A 15360-nucleotide genomic window follows, 5' to 3' on the forward strand; every position below is an offset into this window, starting at 1 on the left:
GATAGATCTTTGCTTAAATAACTTGATTAAACTTCAGTAAAACTTGAACTGGTTCAACTAATTTCCAAACTGGAGACCGCCAGTGCCCTCAACCAATTACCGCAGACACCGGACAAACTTTGGGTGTCTTGAACTGGGGGGGGACGGGGGGAGGACACGACTTACCCCTATTTGCTTAATCTAGAGATTTGCTATCCGAGGTTCTCCTTTTCCCGGGGCAGCCGTGGGCGGGATTGCTGAGTCCCATCTGTCTACGCTAAGGAAAACGAAATTATCAGGCAAGTAATGTCTCCATTTCCTATGCTGTAGCCAGATGGACTCAGGACCTGTGGGATGTACAAAAGCTACTCCCGGACAGGGCGAGAGGCTGCCCGTGACCCACTTACTGCTGCTGCTTGTGAAGGCTGTGTCCTCCCTGGCCAGAACGTCCAGGCGGGAGAACCTGGAGAAGGTGTGTAGGGAGGAGCACGTCGCCACCCGACAGATCTCGGCGGGCGACAGCAGCTTGGTTTCTGCCCAGGAGACTGCCTGGGCCTTTTCCATCGGAAAAAACTCAGCAGAAACAGGGGTCACGGTTTGAAGCTCCAGGGAGGAAGACTCAGAACCAATGTCAGGAAGTATTTCTTCACGGAGAGGGTGGTGGACGCCTGGAACGCCCTTCCGGAGGAAGTGGTGAAGACCAGAACTGTGAAGGACTTCAAAAGGGGCGTGGGATAAACCCTGTGGATCCATAAAGTCTAGAGGACGTGAATGAATGGGGAAAAAAGGATTTGCACTCACAAAGTGGGGAGTAGCTGGCTTGTTACGGCGGTTCCTACCCCAAACCAAATAAGCCTGATACTTCACTTTCAATGCGTATCCAGCATAGCTCTGTGCTTCAACGGCAGGGGGAATGAAGAAAAGTGGATCTATATACAGACAACCAACAAAGATTGAATTACATAGTCTGGGTAAACAAATAAGCATGGGTGTAGCTTGCTTATTGCGGTGGTTACTACCCCTAACTAATTAAGCTAAATATTTCACTTAGATGCAGTTCCAACACTGCTCTCTGCATTAATGGTGGGGGTGGAAGGGAAATAGAACCAAAAGGTTACTAAGAGCCAAGACTAACAGATAAGTTTGAGAAAAAAAAAAAGTGCAAAGCTTGCTGGGCGGACTGGGTGGGCCGTTTGGTCTTCTTCTGCCATCATTTCTATGTTTCTATGGGCCCTTGCAGAATGAGCCTTAACCTGTAGTGGTAAGGGCTTTCCTGCTTCTATGTAGGTTGCCTGGATTACTTCTTTGATCCATCTGGGCTATGGTCGCGTCGCCCGCGAGGCTGCTTCCCTTTGTTTCTTACAGCTGTGAAGAATGAATAAGCGAGGCGTTTTTCGCACCGGGTCCGATCTTTCTATGCATCGCACCAGGAGTCTGCGGACATTCAGGTGGCGAAGAAGGCATGAGTCATCCAAGTCCTTATGTACATCTGGAGCTGGTAGCGAGATGGTTTGGTTCAAGTGAAACTCGGAAACCACTTTCGGAAGGAAGGAGGGGACGGTGCGCAGTTGTATGGTTCCAGGGGTTAACCCGAGGATCGGTTCCAGACAGGATAGAACCTGTAGTTCGGAGATGCAATGAGCTGAACATATTGCCATCAGGAATGCAGCCTTCAATGTTAAAAGACCTAGTGACAGACTGCGTGTTGGTCTGAAGGAAGCCCCAGCTAGGAAATCTAAATCTAGACTGAGATTCCATAGAGGCACCGGCCACTTTAGGGATGGTCGGAGTTGTTTAACCCCTTTCAGGAAGCGGGACAAGTCTGGATGGGTTGATAGCCGGATACCGTGCACTTCTGCTCTGAAGCAGGTCAGTGCGGCTACTTGGACCTTGAGGGAGTTGATTGACAACCCCTTCTTCATACCGTCCTGTAGGAACTCCAGAATCATGGGAATCTTGCCTATCCATGGGAGAATCCCGTGGTCCTCACACCAGGCTTTGAATACTCTCCAGATCCGTATGTATGACAGAGATGTGGAGAACTTGTGCGCTCAGAGCAGTTTGTGAATCATGGCCTTTGAGTAACCGCAAATCAGTACTGGAATAGCAGGGGGTGCTGCAGGGCAGGAGTGAGGTGCATGGGCAGAGCTGTGCGTGAGGGTCTCAGTACTGGAATAGCAGGAGGTGCTGCAGGGCAGGAGTGAGGTGCATTGGCAGAGTTGTGCATGAGGGTCTCAGTACTGGAATAGCAGGGGGTGCTGCAGGGCAGGAGTGAGCTGCATTGGCAGAGCTGTGTGTCAGGGTCTCAGTACTGGAATAGCAGGAGGTGCTGCAGGGCAGGAGTGAGGTGCATTGGCAGAGCTGTGTGTGAGGGTCTCAGTACTGGAATAGCAGGAGGTGCTGCAGGACAGGAGTGAGGTGCATTGGCAGAGCTGTGTGTGAGGGTCTCAGTACTGGAACAGCAGGAGGTGCTGCAGGGCAGGAGTGAGGTGCATGGGCAGAGCTGTGTGTGAGGGTCTCAGTACTGGAATAGCAGGAGGTGCTGCAGGGCAGGAGTGAGGTGCATTGGCAGAGTTGTGCATGAGGGTCTCAGTACTGGAATAGCAGGAGGTGCTGCAGGGCAGGAGTGAGCTGCATTGGCAGAGCTGTGTGTCAGGGTCTCAGTACTGGAATAGCAGGAGGTGCTGCAGGGCAGGAGTGAGGTGCATTGGCAGAGCTGTGTGTCAGGGTCTCAGTACTGGAATAGCAGGGGGTGCTGCAGGGCAGGAGTGAGGTGCATTGGCAGAGCTGTGTGTGTGAGGGTCTCAGTACTGGAATAGCAGGAGGTGCTGCAGGGCAGGAGTGAGGTGCATTGGCAGAGCTGTGTGTCAGGGTCTCAGTACTGGAATAGCAGGGGGTGCTGCAGGGCAGGAGTGAGCTGCATTGGCAGAGCTGTGTGTCAGGGTCTCAGTACTGGAATAGCAGGAGGTGCTGCAGGGCAGGAGTGAGGTGCATTGGCAGAGCTGTGTGTGAGGGTCTCAGTACTGGAATAGCAGGAGGTGCTGCAGGACAGGAGTGAGGTGCATTGGCAGAGCTGTGTGTGAGGGTCTCAGTACTGGAACAGCAGGAGGTGCTGCAGGGCAGGAGTGAGGTGCATGGGCAGAGCTGTGTGTGAGGGTCTCAGTACTGGAATAGCAGGAGGTGCTGCAGGGCAGGAGTGAGGTGCATTGGCAGAGTTGTGCATGAGGGTCTCAGTACTGGAATAGCAGGGGGTGCTGCAGGGCAGGAGTGAGCTGCATTGGCAGAGCTGTGTGTCAGGGTCTCAGTACTGGAATAGCAGGAGGTGCTGCAGGGCAGGAGTGAGGTGCATTGGCAGAGCTGTGTGTGAGGGTCTCAGTACTGGAATAGCAGGAGGTGCTGCAGGACAGGAGTGAGGTGCATTGGCAGAGCTGTGTGTGAGGGTCTCAGTACTGGAACAGCAGGAGGTGCTGCAGGGCAGGAGTGAGGTGCATGGGCAGAGCTGTGCGTGAGGGTCTCAGTACTGGAATAGCAGGAGGTGCTGCAGGGCAGGAGTGAGGTGCATTGGCAGAGTTGTGCATGAGGGTCTCAGTACTGGAATAGCAGGGGGTGCTGCAGGGCAGGAGTGAGCTGCATTGGCAGAGCTGTGTGTCAGGGTCTCAGTACTGGAATAGCAGGAGGTGCTGCAGGGCAGGAGTGAGGTGCATTGGCAGAGCTGTGTGTGAGGGTCTCAGTACTGGAATAGCAGGGGGTGCTGCAGGGTAGGAGTGAGGTGCATTGATAGAACTGAGGGGATCTCTCCTCCCTCCGTACCCCAGGGCTCTCTCACACTCAGCACACACCCAGTCACTCCCAGCAGCAAAACCCCTTCCCATCCCCCTCTACAGCTGCAGGGCAGGAGTGAGGTGCATTGGTAGAGCTGTGTGTGAGGGTCTCAGTACTGGAATAGCAGGAGGTGCTGCAGGGCAGGAGTGAGGTGCATTGGCAGAGCTGTGTGTGAGGGTCTCAGTACTGGAATAGCAGGAGGTGCTGCAGGGCAGGAGTGAGGTGCATTGGTAGAGCTGTGTGAGGGTTTCAGTACTGGAATAGCAGGAGGTGCTGCAGGGCAGGAGTGAGGTGCATTGGCAGAGCTGTGTGTGTGTGAGGGTCTCAGTACTGGAATAGCAGGAGGTGCTGCAGGGCAGGAGTGAGGTGCATTGACAGAGCTGTGTGTGAGGGTCCCAGTACTGGAATAGCAGGGTGTGCTGCAGGGCAGGAGTGAGGTGCATTGGCAGAGCTGTGTGTGTGTGAGGGTCTCAGTACTGGAATAGCAGGAGGTGCTGCAGGGCAGGAGTGAGGTGCATTGACAGAGCTGTATGTGAGGGTCTCAGTACTGGAATAGCAGGGGGTGCTGCAGGGCAGGAGTGAGGTGCATTGGCAGAGCTGTGTGTGAGGGTCTCAGTACTGGAATAGCAGGAGGTGCTGCAGGACAGGAGTGAGGTGCATTGGCAGAGCTGTGTGTGAGGGTCTCAGTACTGGAATAGCAGGAGGTGCTGCAGGGCAGGAGTGAGGTGCATTGGCAGAGCTGTGTGTGAGGGTCTCGGTACTGGAATAGCAGGAGGTGCTGCAGGGCAGGAGTGAGGTGCATTGGCAGAGCTGTGTGTGAGGGTCTCGGTACTGGAATAGCAGGAGGTGCTGCAGGGCAGGAGTGAGGAGCATTGGCAGAGCTGTGTGTGAGGGTCTCAGTACTGGAATAGCAGGAGGTGCTGCAGGGCAGGAGTGAGGTGCATTGGCAGAGCTGTGTGTGAGGGTCTCAGTACTGGAATAGCAGGAGGTGCTGCAGGGCAGGAGTGAGGTGCATTGGCAGAGCTGTGTGTGAGGGTCTCAGTACTGGAATAGCAGGAGGTGCTGCAGGGCAGGAGTGAGATGCATTGGCAGAGCTGTGGGTGAGGGTCTCAGTACTGGAATAGCAGGAGGTGCTGCAGGACAGGAGTGAGGTGCATTGGCAGAGCTGTGTGTGAGGGTCTCAGTACTGGAATAGCAGGGGGTGCTGCAGGGCAGGAGTGAGGTGCATTGGTAGAGCTGTGTGTGAGGGTGTCAGTACTGGAATAGCAGGAGGTGCTGCAGGGCAGGAGTGAGGTGCATTGGCAGAGCTGTGTGTGAGGGTCTCAGTACTGGAATAGCAGGGGGTGCTGCAGGGTAGGAGTGAGGTGCATTGATAGAACTGAGGGGATCTCTCCTCCCTCCGTACCCCAGGGCTCTCTCACACTCAGCACACACCCAGTCACTCCCAGCAGCAAAACCCCTTCCCATCCCCCTCTACAGCTCTACTGAGGGGGTTATGGACGTGGGATCGGGGAGTTTGGGGGTCTCTTACCTATGGCGCTGAATTTTCCCAGTGAGGGAATCTCTGAGGTCTCAGGCAGCTCTTCTAGGATGTTGCCGGTCTCCCTTCCTCTCCTTCACATTGCAGCAATTCGGAAATGTAAAAGTAAAAACAGGAAGGTATTTGGCCATCTAGATTTATAAATCTCAAAATCTTCTGCACACCAGGACTTCAGTCTCCCGCTCTTCTGCAGACTTTTACAGCACAAAATACAAGGAAACTTTCCCCGACCTCTGCTGCTCCCACAGTCAGCTCAATCCAGTAAAGTGCGGCCGCGGTTACCCTGCTCCTAACCGGCTTTCTACTCACTTTTCGGCCGCGTTAGTCCAACCCGCGATACACTATCCCCTTTAACCTACTCCTACCGCGTCCTAAAATCCCCGGGCAACCCCTTCCGCCCGCGGCATGGATATCAGATGGAAACGAGCGAATTAGCTATTCCCTACCATCCAGTAACGCGCGCCCCGACTATCGCTATTTTACCCTGCTGTTTTGCGTTTAACCTGCTAACTTACCGCCTACCCTTACCCCTGCGTTAGAGGCAGGGGTAAGGGTAGGCGGCAAGCTTTCCCCCAGCCCCCGCTCACCTGCCCTGGCCGCGTCCATGGGTGCCGGTCTCCGGGGCAACCCCAGTCCCCCCTCCCCTCCTCCCGAAGCAGGGCGCAAAAAGCAGCCTTGCTCCAGGAGGAGGGGAGACAGGACTGGCAGTGTAAAGCGAAAAAAAAAGTAGCAAGAGCGAGGGGAGAGAGGACGGGCAATCCTACGCTCGGGATTGCCAGTCCCCCCTCCCCTCCTCCCGAAGCAGGGCGCGAAAAGCAGCCTTGCTCCGGGAGGAGGGGAGGACTGGCAGTGTGAAGCGACTTACTTTTTGCAGCCCCCCCTCCGGACATCGGCGAGGACGACCGGGGCTCCCCTCTCCTGCCTCCAGCTGCCCGCGAAGATGGACGCCTGCAGGGGCGAAAGCGGCCCCTGTGCGTGCAATTGGGCCGCTCAAGGCGTGACGTCATGATGTTTGGCCCAATTGCACGCACAGGGGCCGCTTTCGCCCCTGCAGGCGTCCATCTTCGCGGGCAGCTGGAGGCAGGAGAGGGGAGCCCCGGTCGTCCTCGCCGATGTCCGGAGGGGGGGCTGCAAAAAGTAAGTCGCTTCACACTGCCAGTCCTCCCCTCCTCCCGGAGCAAGGCTGCTTTTCGCGCCTTGCTTCGGGAGGAGGGGAGAGGGTTGACAATCCCGAGCGTCGGAGAACTGGCCACTTCCTGGTATCTGTCATTTCAAATGACATTTGAAATGACAGATACCAGCGCGGCCGTGAAGCGTTAGGTCCACGCACCCAGGTTACTGTATAGGTGCTCTAGACAGTAAAATGGGTTGCGCGGGCCTAACGCTTCATGGACGCTTCTTAGACGCAGCTTGCATTTGCAAGCTATTTACATACAGGATTGAGCGGTAGGTGAGCTGCACTGTGCGTGCGGCAACCGCGGGTGCGCCGGGCACTAGCGCAGCTCTTCCTACCGCTCGGTACTGGATTGACCTGCCACCACTGATGACCTCAACAAATGCCAAGCTTCAGGACTCCGTAGTTCCAAAGGAAATCCGTGTCAACAGCGCCTTCCGAGTCCACGTTCGGCTCCAGCTTCCAAAACTGCTCCCACTTAAAACGAGAGAGAGAGTCAGCTAATTTGTTATCCACCCTGGGAACAGGCCTTGCAGAAACCACTGCATTTAGCTGCAAGCAACATAAGAGAAATTTGCGCAGCAAATCGGCTACCAGAACACATTTGGCTGACAAATTGTTGATAACCTGGACAACTCCCAAGTTATTGCACCAAAATCCCACCCTCTTATTTTGTAAACGCTCCTCCCAGATGACCAGCGCAACCCACTATGGGAAAAAGCTCCAAGAAGGTGATCTTCCCGCTCGAAGCCGCTAAAACCCAGTTATCCGGCCAAGCTGCTGCGCACCCTGCACCCTGACAGTAAATACCAAAACCAAATTATGAATTAAACGATACTTTCCAAACTCCTTTTTTGGAACCACCGCTAGAGGAGAAATAATCATTCATGCAAAAGGGGGTTCCACGTGGGAAGACCGACTTAGAGAATCCGCTCGACGAGCAGACGAAGAGGAGGAAGACGAAGTGTACGAGGAACTGGAGTCGGAGGAACTAGACCTCCTATAACTGCCGTGTCGTTTGTGTTTCCTACTCCCTCCTCAAGCTTGTCAACAACCGGGACGGACTCAGAATTACCTCGGCCCCCGACTGCGCTGGTCACACAAGGAGCCACAGCATCCGAGGCATCTGTCACACCCGCCACGGAAAGAAGAGGGCCACAAGGTCTCCCAGAAAGCAGACCCTGACTGACGGCACCGACTGTTGTCCCGGAGAGCAAAAATTCATTAGAGGGCAAAAACAAGACATTAACAGGGAGGGTGCTGGGAATAATCCACTGATAGCATCAGCGCCCTAACCAAAACTCACCTGGAGCATCAGCGCCCTGTGACACTGCAGGCTGGGCTGGATGTGAGGTAAGAGCAGGGCCTGAAGGAGAAGAACCGGCAACTGAAGCCCTCTGACCTGGATCGGCCGATGAAACGCCGGAGCTGATGAGCGCTGAGGCTTCCTGGTTCCACCAACTCTCAAGGCTTGAAGGACCTGGACGATCGGAGGCGTTCCTAGAGACTTCTGATACTGAGCTTGCAAGTCCTGCAACTTTGATTGTCCGCTTCATTTCAGAACCACATAGAGAGAGAGAGGTTATTGGAGCTTTGTTATTTTTGGGATGCAATGTCAGGGGGTTCCCAGATGTTGCACGGGAGACACAGAAGAAGAGAAAGGCTTTTCTCCTCATGAGAACGCAGGTATTTCAACTGGGGGGGCTTTTTTTCCTGAAGTTTCCCTGTAAGTGCCTATTTAAGCACAAAGGTAATTCCTATGTGTTTTATGACCCCCCACATCTGTCTCAATTCTTGGCAGGGAAAGTACTCCCAAGCTCCACAGAATCCAGAGACAACGAATGTAGTTCCTGAAATATGTAATAATCTTTGTAAAAGCTACTGATGCAGTCTGTATTTCCCTGATATTGCTATCTGCAAATCTCCTTCTGTAGTGTATCTCCTACCCCCTCCATTTGAGGGCTAGATTCAGGACGGAAATGATTTGATTTGTGAAAATTATTTACCTATTGTGAAATAATGATATTTCTGTATTTCCTATCAAGAGTTTTCTTTTAAATTATGTAAAATTGCATAAAGATTAAAAAAAAACATTGACATTCAAATAGTTGCATCATTGATTAATGTAAAAGAAGAAAAATAAATCTCTTGAAATTGTTTCACAGATAACTGTTGAAAGAACTTGAATATTTATTATTGTTGATTGCAATTCCAAATCCTTTTCTTTTGGTGAAAATAGAAATAGTAAAACTTGTTTCTTAGGAATTGTTTATTTCAGGGGTCCCTCAGGACAGGTAACCTAAATGTATCCATACCCCCCCCCCCTCCCCCCGGGAGACTTCACAGGGTGGGTTCTGGACCCCCTTTCTGCACTGGAAACCCAGCAGGGACGAGGGCATCAATCAGTGCCCCCTGTAAGGTTCCATCTAGAGACCTTTGCAATACAGAAACATTTCCCACCCAGCACCCGCCAACCTCAGCCATGACAGCGGGAGAAGGTCTCTGCCACAGGGAGGCGCTGTTTACCATAATTTAGATTCTACTCACACAGACGTTTCCTTCCACCATCTGCTGAGAAGAAAAAACTGTCCCTGCAGAGCTAAAACCAGAATCGCAGCGAGCACACAGGGGGCCAATAGGGCTGTGGGTGATGGGAAGCCCTGGAGTGAAATAACCAAATCAGAAACTGCCTTTCAATAGCTCATTCAGTAATGGGGTCAGTGGGATCAGACCCATGGGATCGCTGGCACTGCTGAGTCCTGACAGTGAGTGACAGCTAATAACAGAGCTCATCTCACAGACAAAGCAAGTGACTGTGCAAGCAGCCAATGAGGTTTGTAAAAAAAAGGCGCAAGTACTGCAGCTTTGCAAAGGAATCTTGCACCTACCGGAAAGAAGGGCTGGAGAGAGACTGCTCAGCATTGTGCGAGTCTGCAATGAATCCGTAGGAACAGATGCACGGGGGAATAAACCAAGAGCACAGACCATTTACTAATTTCAGAGAGACCCGAGATCCAGCGGGAGCTGCCGAGAGGAAGGACCCCACTGTAATTTAAAGGGAAGACTCGCAGAGGAAGCCCGCCAAATGTAAGTGGCCAATCAGGGAGGAGCCACATGATCTAAAACTACCAATACTGACAAAGAGGGGGAGGAACATATGAATGGGAATCTGAAGACCATGACATGGATAAAGCGGACCTGGAAGAGAACCTAAGGACAATTGGCAACTTAAGACGAACTTGAAATAGAATATAAGGATAGGAGCTGCCTCATGCGGAGCTGAAAGAGAACTTAAGCCTAGGAGATAATAAAAAACAGACCTGAAAGAAATCTGATTAAGAAAACGTAAATGGGCGCGTGAGCCAAAAAGAGGATTTAGGGATTCAAAAAGACGCTTAAAGCAATGTGCATTAGAGATCGTCCATCTAACTATGTATTCGCGGGCTAGGAAACTAAATATTCATAAAACGGATATAGAATACGTCCCAAAAGCAGACGGCAAAAACGTGTGAAAGCGATAAACCGGTGTCCAATGGCTTCGGAAACTTGATATAGAGTAGAAAAAGTATAAATAGGCAACCGGAGCAACAGAGAGGTTTATGGCATTCACACGTTTTTGCCATCTGCTTTTGGGACGTATTCCATATCCTTTTTATGAATATTTAGCTTTCTTACCCCGCGATCTCTAAAGCGCACTGCTTTTAACTAATGTAGCGCATGGGGCGCGTCTTTCCGAAGTCCTAAAGCTCACTCTCCCCCTTTACGTTTTCTTAATCGGTCCTTTTTCAGGTCTGGTTTTCAAATATCTCATTATGCTTTAGTTCTCTTTCAGGTCCACCAAGCCTCGGATTTAAATTCTATTTTATGTCTGTGTTAAACAGTTCATTATCCTTGCGATCACTTTCAGGTCCATCTTTACCCCATAATCAGATCCTTGAGTTCACTTTCAGGTCCATCTTTACCCCATAATCAGATCCCTGAGTTCTCTTTCAGGTCCGCTTTCATGCATTTCATATCTTTAAGTTTCCTATCAGGTCGCTTGGCTCCCCCCCTCATAGGTTTTCTGTCTCTGTCAGTATTGGCGGATTTATTTCACGTGACTCCTCCATGATTGGCCACTTTCTTTTGGTGGCTTCCCCTGCCTCTTTTCTCTTTAAATGACAGTGGCCTCCCTGCTCGCAGCAGCTTTTCGGTCGATCTTGGGCTTCTTTGAAATTACTAAGTGGCTGTGTGGTCTTGGTTTTTATTCACGCCAGTGCCGCCTTCCACGGTGCATCTTTTCCTGCGGATTAATTCCAGAATTACACAATTTTGAGCTGTATCTCTTCAGACGTTGTTTCCGCCTGTACCAATTGTTTCTGTTATGCACAATATGCAATACACGCTTTTTTATGTAAAGTTTTATGCATTTCCCTTATATGCTTGCCAGAAATCTGTGTTCTCTGTGCTTCTTGCTTTTATTGTTTTCTCCCACCATTGGGAAACTCAGAATGCGTTTTGCTGCCGGACCACAAGAAGGCGCAAAATGGTCCAGAAAGGACAGATCTGCTGGGAAACACAGAGCTGCAATCTCCAAAATACCACGAGATGGCGCTAAATGGTCAGGAAAGTACAGATCTGCAGGGAAACACAGAGCTGCAATCTCCAAAATACCACGAGATGGCGCTAAATGGTCCAGAAAGGACAGATCTGCCGGAAACACAGAGCTGCAATCTACAAAATACCACGAGATGGCGCTAAATGGTTCAGAAAGGACAGATCTGCTGGGAAACACAGAGCTGCAATCTCCAAAATACCCCTAATTTAAATATTGCCTGGCGCCCCTTTTGGAAGGGATATGTAAAGTTACAGATATGTAAAACGGATGCTCTCTTGCTGTCCTTTGCTGCTGATACTAAGATCTGCCCCCAGTGAACCCTCCTGAGTGCTGAAGAGTCCGGTAACCAAGATTTAATGCAGAAATGCACAATCTTGCATGTGAGGCCCAGAAATCCCAGTGAGGAGCAGAGGCTGCTTTCTTCTCTCTGGGACTCTTCTGCGCACCGGCCAACCGTGCCAGAAAAAAAAATCACTCGTTGCTCCAGGTCTGTTCAAAATAAAAATCTTTATTGAAAGTGGTGACAGGAAAACCCAAAGAGAACACCACAGACAACAGAAATCAAAAGATACAGCTCTGTCACCTGGCACATTTCCCCAAAGTGGTAAGCTCTTAGGGGCAAGTACCTATAGCATACTGCAGATCTTCTCAGGTCCTCTCTCTCTCTCTCTTTGGTGAGCTTCTGGCTGATTTGCTTGATCACCCAACACGCTGTGGCCTTCTCCCGTAGGGCTCTCTGCTCCACTGATCCAGGATTCTGCAGACCCCCCTCCTTTCTTGGGTCTCCTCAGCATCTGATACTTCCTCGGAACTCCTGGGCTCCTTCTGCGTTCCCTGGTACTTCCCTTCCTCCAACCCTGAAGTTCCCTGGTCTCCCCCCAGACCTTCCTGCGCTGGGATAATGACCCCCCCCCCAGGGTCTCCTGAGGCTAGGGACCCTTTTTTTCCAGTGGATTTCTGTAACTCTACCTTAATGATTGTTAAGTTCCAGGAACTTGTCCAAACCTTTTTTTAAACGCAGCTATACTAACAGCTTTCACCACATCCTCTGGTAATAAATTCCAGAACTTAGTTAACTTCATAAATACATAATAATTTACATTGCTTAAAATAGTTCAACCCAATAAACAGTTTCAAATTTTTAAGAAAAACCCTTTCCCTTTTTGAAAGTAAAATTAGTTCACCTTTGGTTGCAGATTCTCCCTCTGAACTCTGCTCAGTGTTCCTGTTATGCCTGAATGCCTTTATTAGGGAAGTACTGTATTTCTGGTGTGGTCACTTACAATCTCTCTCTCTTTCTTTTACGGAGGGTTATTTATTTATATAAATATTTTTATTCCACTTATAATGGCACATGCTAAGCAGAGTGCAGCACATATATAAAACATATTAAAATTATACATTACATAGTAAAATATCAAAAACATAATACAATAAGAGATACATCTTCAAATAATATTCACTAGCTTTCAGGAAAAGCTTCCCAAAATAACAAAGCCTTTAAGTTTTTCCTAAAGGGTTTGATATCTGATAAAACCTTAAAAGTGAATTTTAAAATACATTAACTAGAGGAAGCCATTTACCCTAATCAGGAAAGAGAATACCTAATATATAGATAGATAGATATGTATAGGTATTCTCTTTCCTAATCAGGAAAGATCTGGCAAATGTAGTTTCATGGTCTGCTTCCTGCATTAATTTTGTTTTCCAGATTTGCGGCTGCCCGAGAGGAGGGTTTGGCTGATTGACCATTCCTTTATTGTTTGGTGCATCTCTGGGACATGAAAGGAGCTTACGGCCCTCACCTTAGTTTGCTCTGCATGGAGTCCGTGTGAAGTGGCTCGGGCTCCGTGGGATGCGATGGAAGCAGCTCCTCCCTCTCGTGCGCTCCTCGCTATCCAAGTGGACGCCTCCGGCGGTTCTGCTCGTTCACCTTGGTGGCAATGACTTGGGGGACTGGTCCTGTCGTCAACTGCTGGGCGCAGTCCGAAAGGATTTGGCTGTGCCGTTGTCATCGTGGCCGCCTAATATAACATTAATCTGGTCGGACATTATCCCAAGGCCTGCCTGCATGGATCTGAGGATTCGCGGCTGCAGTCGGGTTAAACTGAATAAGCAGATTGGGTCCTGGTTGTTGGCGCACGGTGGGATTCATGTTACTCACATCTGGTCCTGGGATGTCTGTCCGGGCCTTTATGGCAGGGACGGTGTTCACCTGTCTAATGAGGGCAATGATTTATTTATTTATTTATTTTATTATTTTCTATACCGGCTTTCACGACCAGAGGTCACATCAAGTCGGTTTACATTTAACAAGTCGTGCATTGAACCGAGAACTCAAGCTACTAAACTGGTGCAGAAATAGTAGTTACAATGAACAAGGAAGTTTACAACTGGGAGAGGAGGAAGAAGAAAGAAAAGGGTCATGAATATTTACACAATAAAACGCATTTACAGAGAATATTTACACAGTATGCAATATTGAATCCGTGTCCAGAAGAGGTCGTGGGCTGAATGAGGTCGAGGAAGTGGTAGATGTTAGGGTGATGGTGTTCACACTGGGATAAAGGGAAGATGGTGGCTTGGGACGACTATTTTAAGGGATTTATTCCTTAACTCTATTCAGGAGGCCTTGGAGTCGTTTGTGGGGGGGGTGAGGGGGCTGTGAGGATTCTCCCCCCGACCCCCTTCCTGTGGTGGAGGTACCAGATCCATGATTCTTGTGGGGCAGGGTTTAGAGCTAGGAATCTGCTTTCGTGACTCTGGCGTTAGTTGCATGTGACGGGGTTCGGGCTCGTGGTTGGGGACCCCTTGCTGGGCTGTGGTGGGGGTCCCGGTTAGCGGGGGGGATACTGCTGGATATTGCAGGTCTGGTGGCCTGTGAGGGGGTCATCTTGCTGGGCTGTGGTGGGGGTCCCGGTTAGCGGGGGGATACTGCTGGATATTGCAGGTTTGGGGGCCTGTGAGGGGGTCATCTTGCTGGGCTGTGGTGGGGGTCCCGGTTAGCGGGGGGGATACTGCTGGATATTGCAGGTTTGGGGGCCTGTGAGGGGGTCATCTTGCTGGGCTGTGGTGGGGGTCCCGGTTAGCGGGGGGGTACTGCTGGATATTGCAGGTTTGGGGGCCTGTGAGGGGGTCATCTTGCTGGGCTGTGGTGGGGGTCCCGGTTAGCGGGGGGATACTGCTGGATATTGCAGGTTTGGGGGCCTGTGAGGGGGTCATCTTGCTGGGCTGTGGTGGGGGTCCCGGTTAGCGGGGGGGATACTGCTGGATATTGCAGGTTTGGTGGCCTGTGAGGGGGTCATCTTGCTGGGCTGTGGTGGGGGTCCCGGTTAGCGGGGGGATACTGCTGGATATTGCAGGTTTGGGGGCCTGTGAGGGGGTCATCTTGCTGGGCTGTGGTGGGGGTCCCGGTTAGCGGGGGGATACTGCTGGATATTGCAGGTTTGGTGGCCTGTGAAGGGTCACCTTGCTGGGCTGTGGTGGGGGTCCCGGTTAGCAGGGGGGGGGGGGGATACTGCTGGATATTGCAGGTTTGGGGGCCTGGGGGGGGGTCATCTTGCTGGGCTGTGGTGGGGGTCCCGGTTAGCAGGGGGGGGGGGATACTGCTGGATATTGCAGGTTTGGGGGCCTGTGAAGGGGTCACCTTGTTGGGCTGTGGTGGGGGTCCCGGTTAGCAGGGGGGGGGGATACTGCTGGATATTGCAGGTTTGGGGGCCTGTGAAGGGGTCATCTTGCTGGGCTGTGGTGGGGGGTCCCGGTTAGCAGAGGGGGGGGATACTGCTGGATTTTGCAGGTTTGGGGGCCTGTGAAGGGGTCACCTTGCTGGGCTGTGGTGGGGGTCCCGGTTAGCGGGGGGGATACTGCTGGATATTGCAGGTTTGGGGGCCTGTGAGGGGGTCATCTTGCTGGGCTGTGGTGGGGGTCCCTGTTAGTGGGGGGATACTGCTGGATATTGCAGGTTTGGGGGCCTGTGAGGGGGTCATCTTGCTGGGCTGTGGTGGGGGTCCCTGTTAGTGGGGGGATACTGCTGGATATTGCGGGTTTGGGGGCCTGTGAGGGGGTCATCTTGCTGGGCTGTGGTGGGGGTCCCGGTTAGCGGGGGGGGATACTGCTGGATATTGCAGGTTTGGGGGCCTGTGAGGGGGTCATCTTGCTGGGCTGTGGTGGGGGTCCCTGTTAGTGGGGGGGATACTGCTGGATATTGCAGGTTTGGGGGCCTGTGAGGGGGTCATCTTGCTGGGCTGT

Source organism: Rhinatrema bivittatum, chromosome 19, assembly GCF_901001135.1.
Source record: "Rhinatrema bivittatum chromosome 19, aRhiBiv1.1, whole genome shotgun sequence".
NCBI lineage: Eukaryota > Metazoa > Chordata > Amphibia > Gymnophiona > Rhinatrematidae > Rhinatrema > Rhinatrema bivittatum.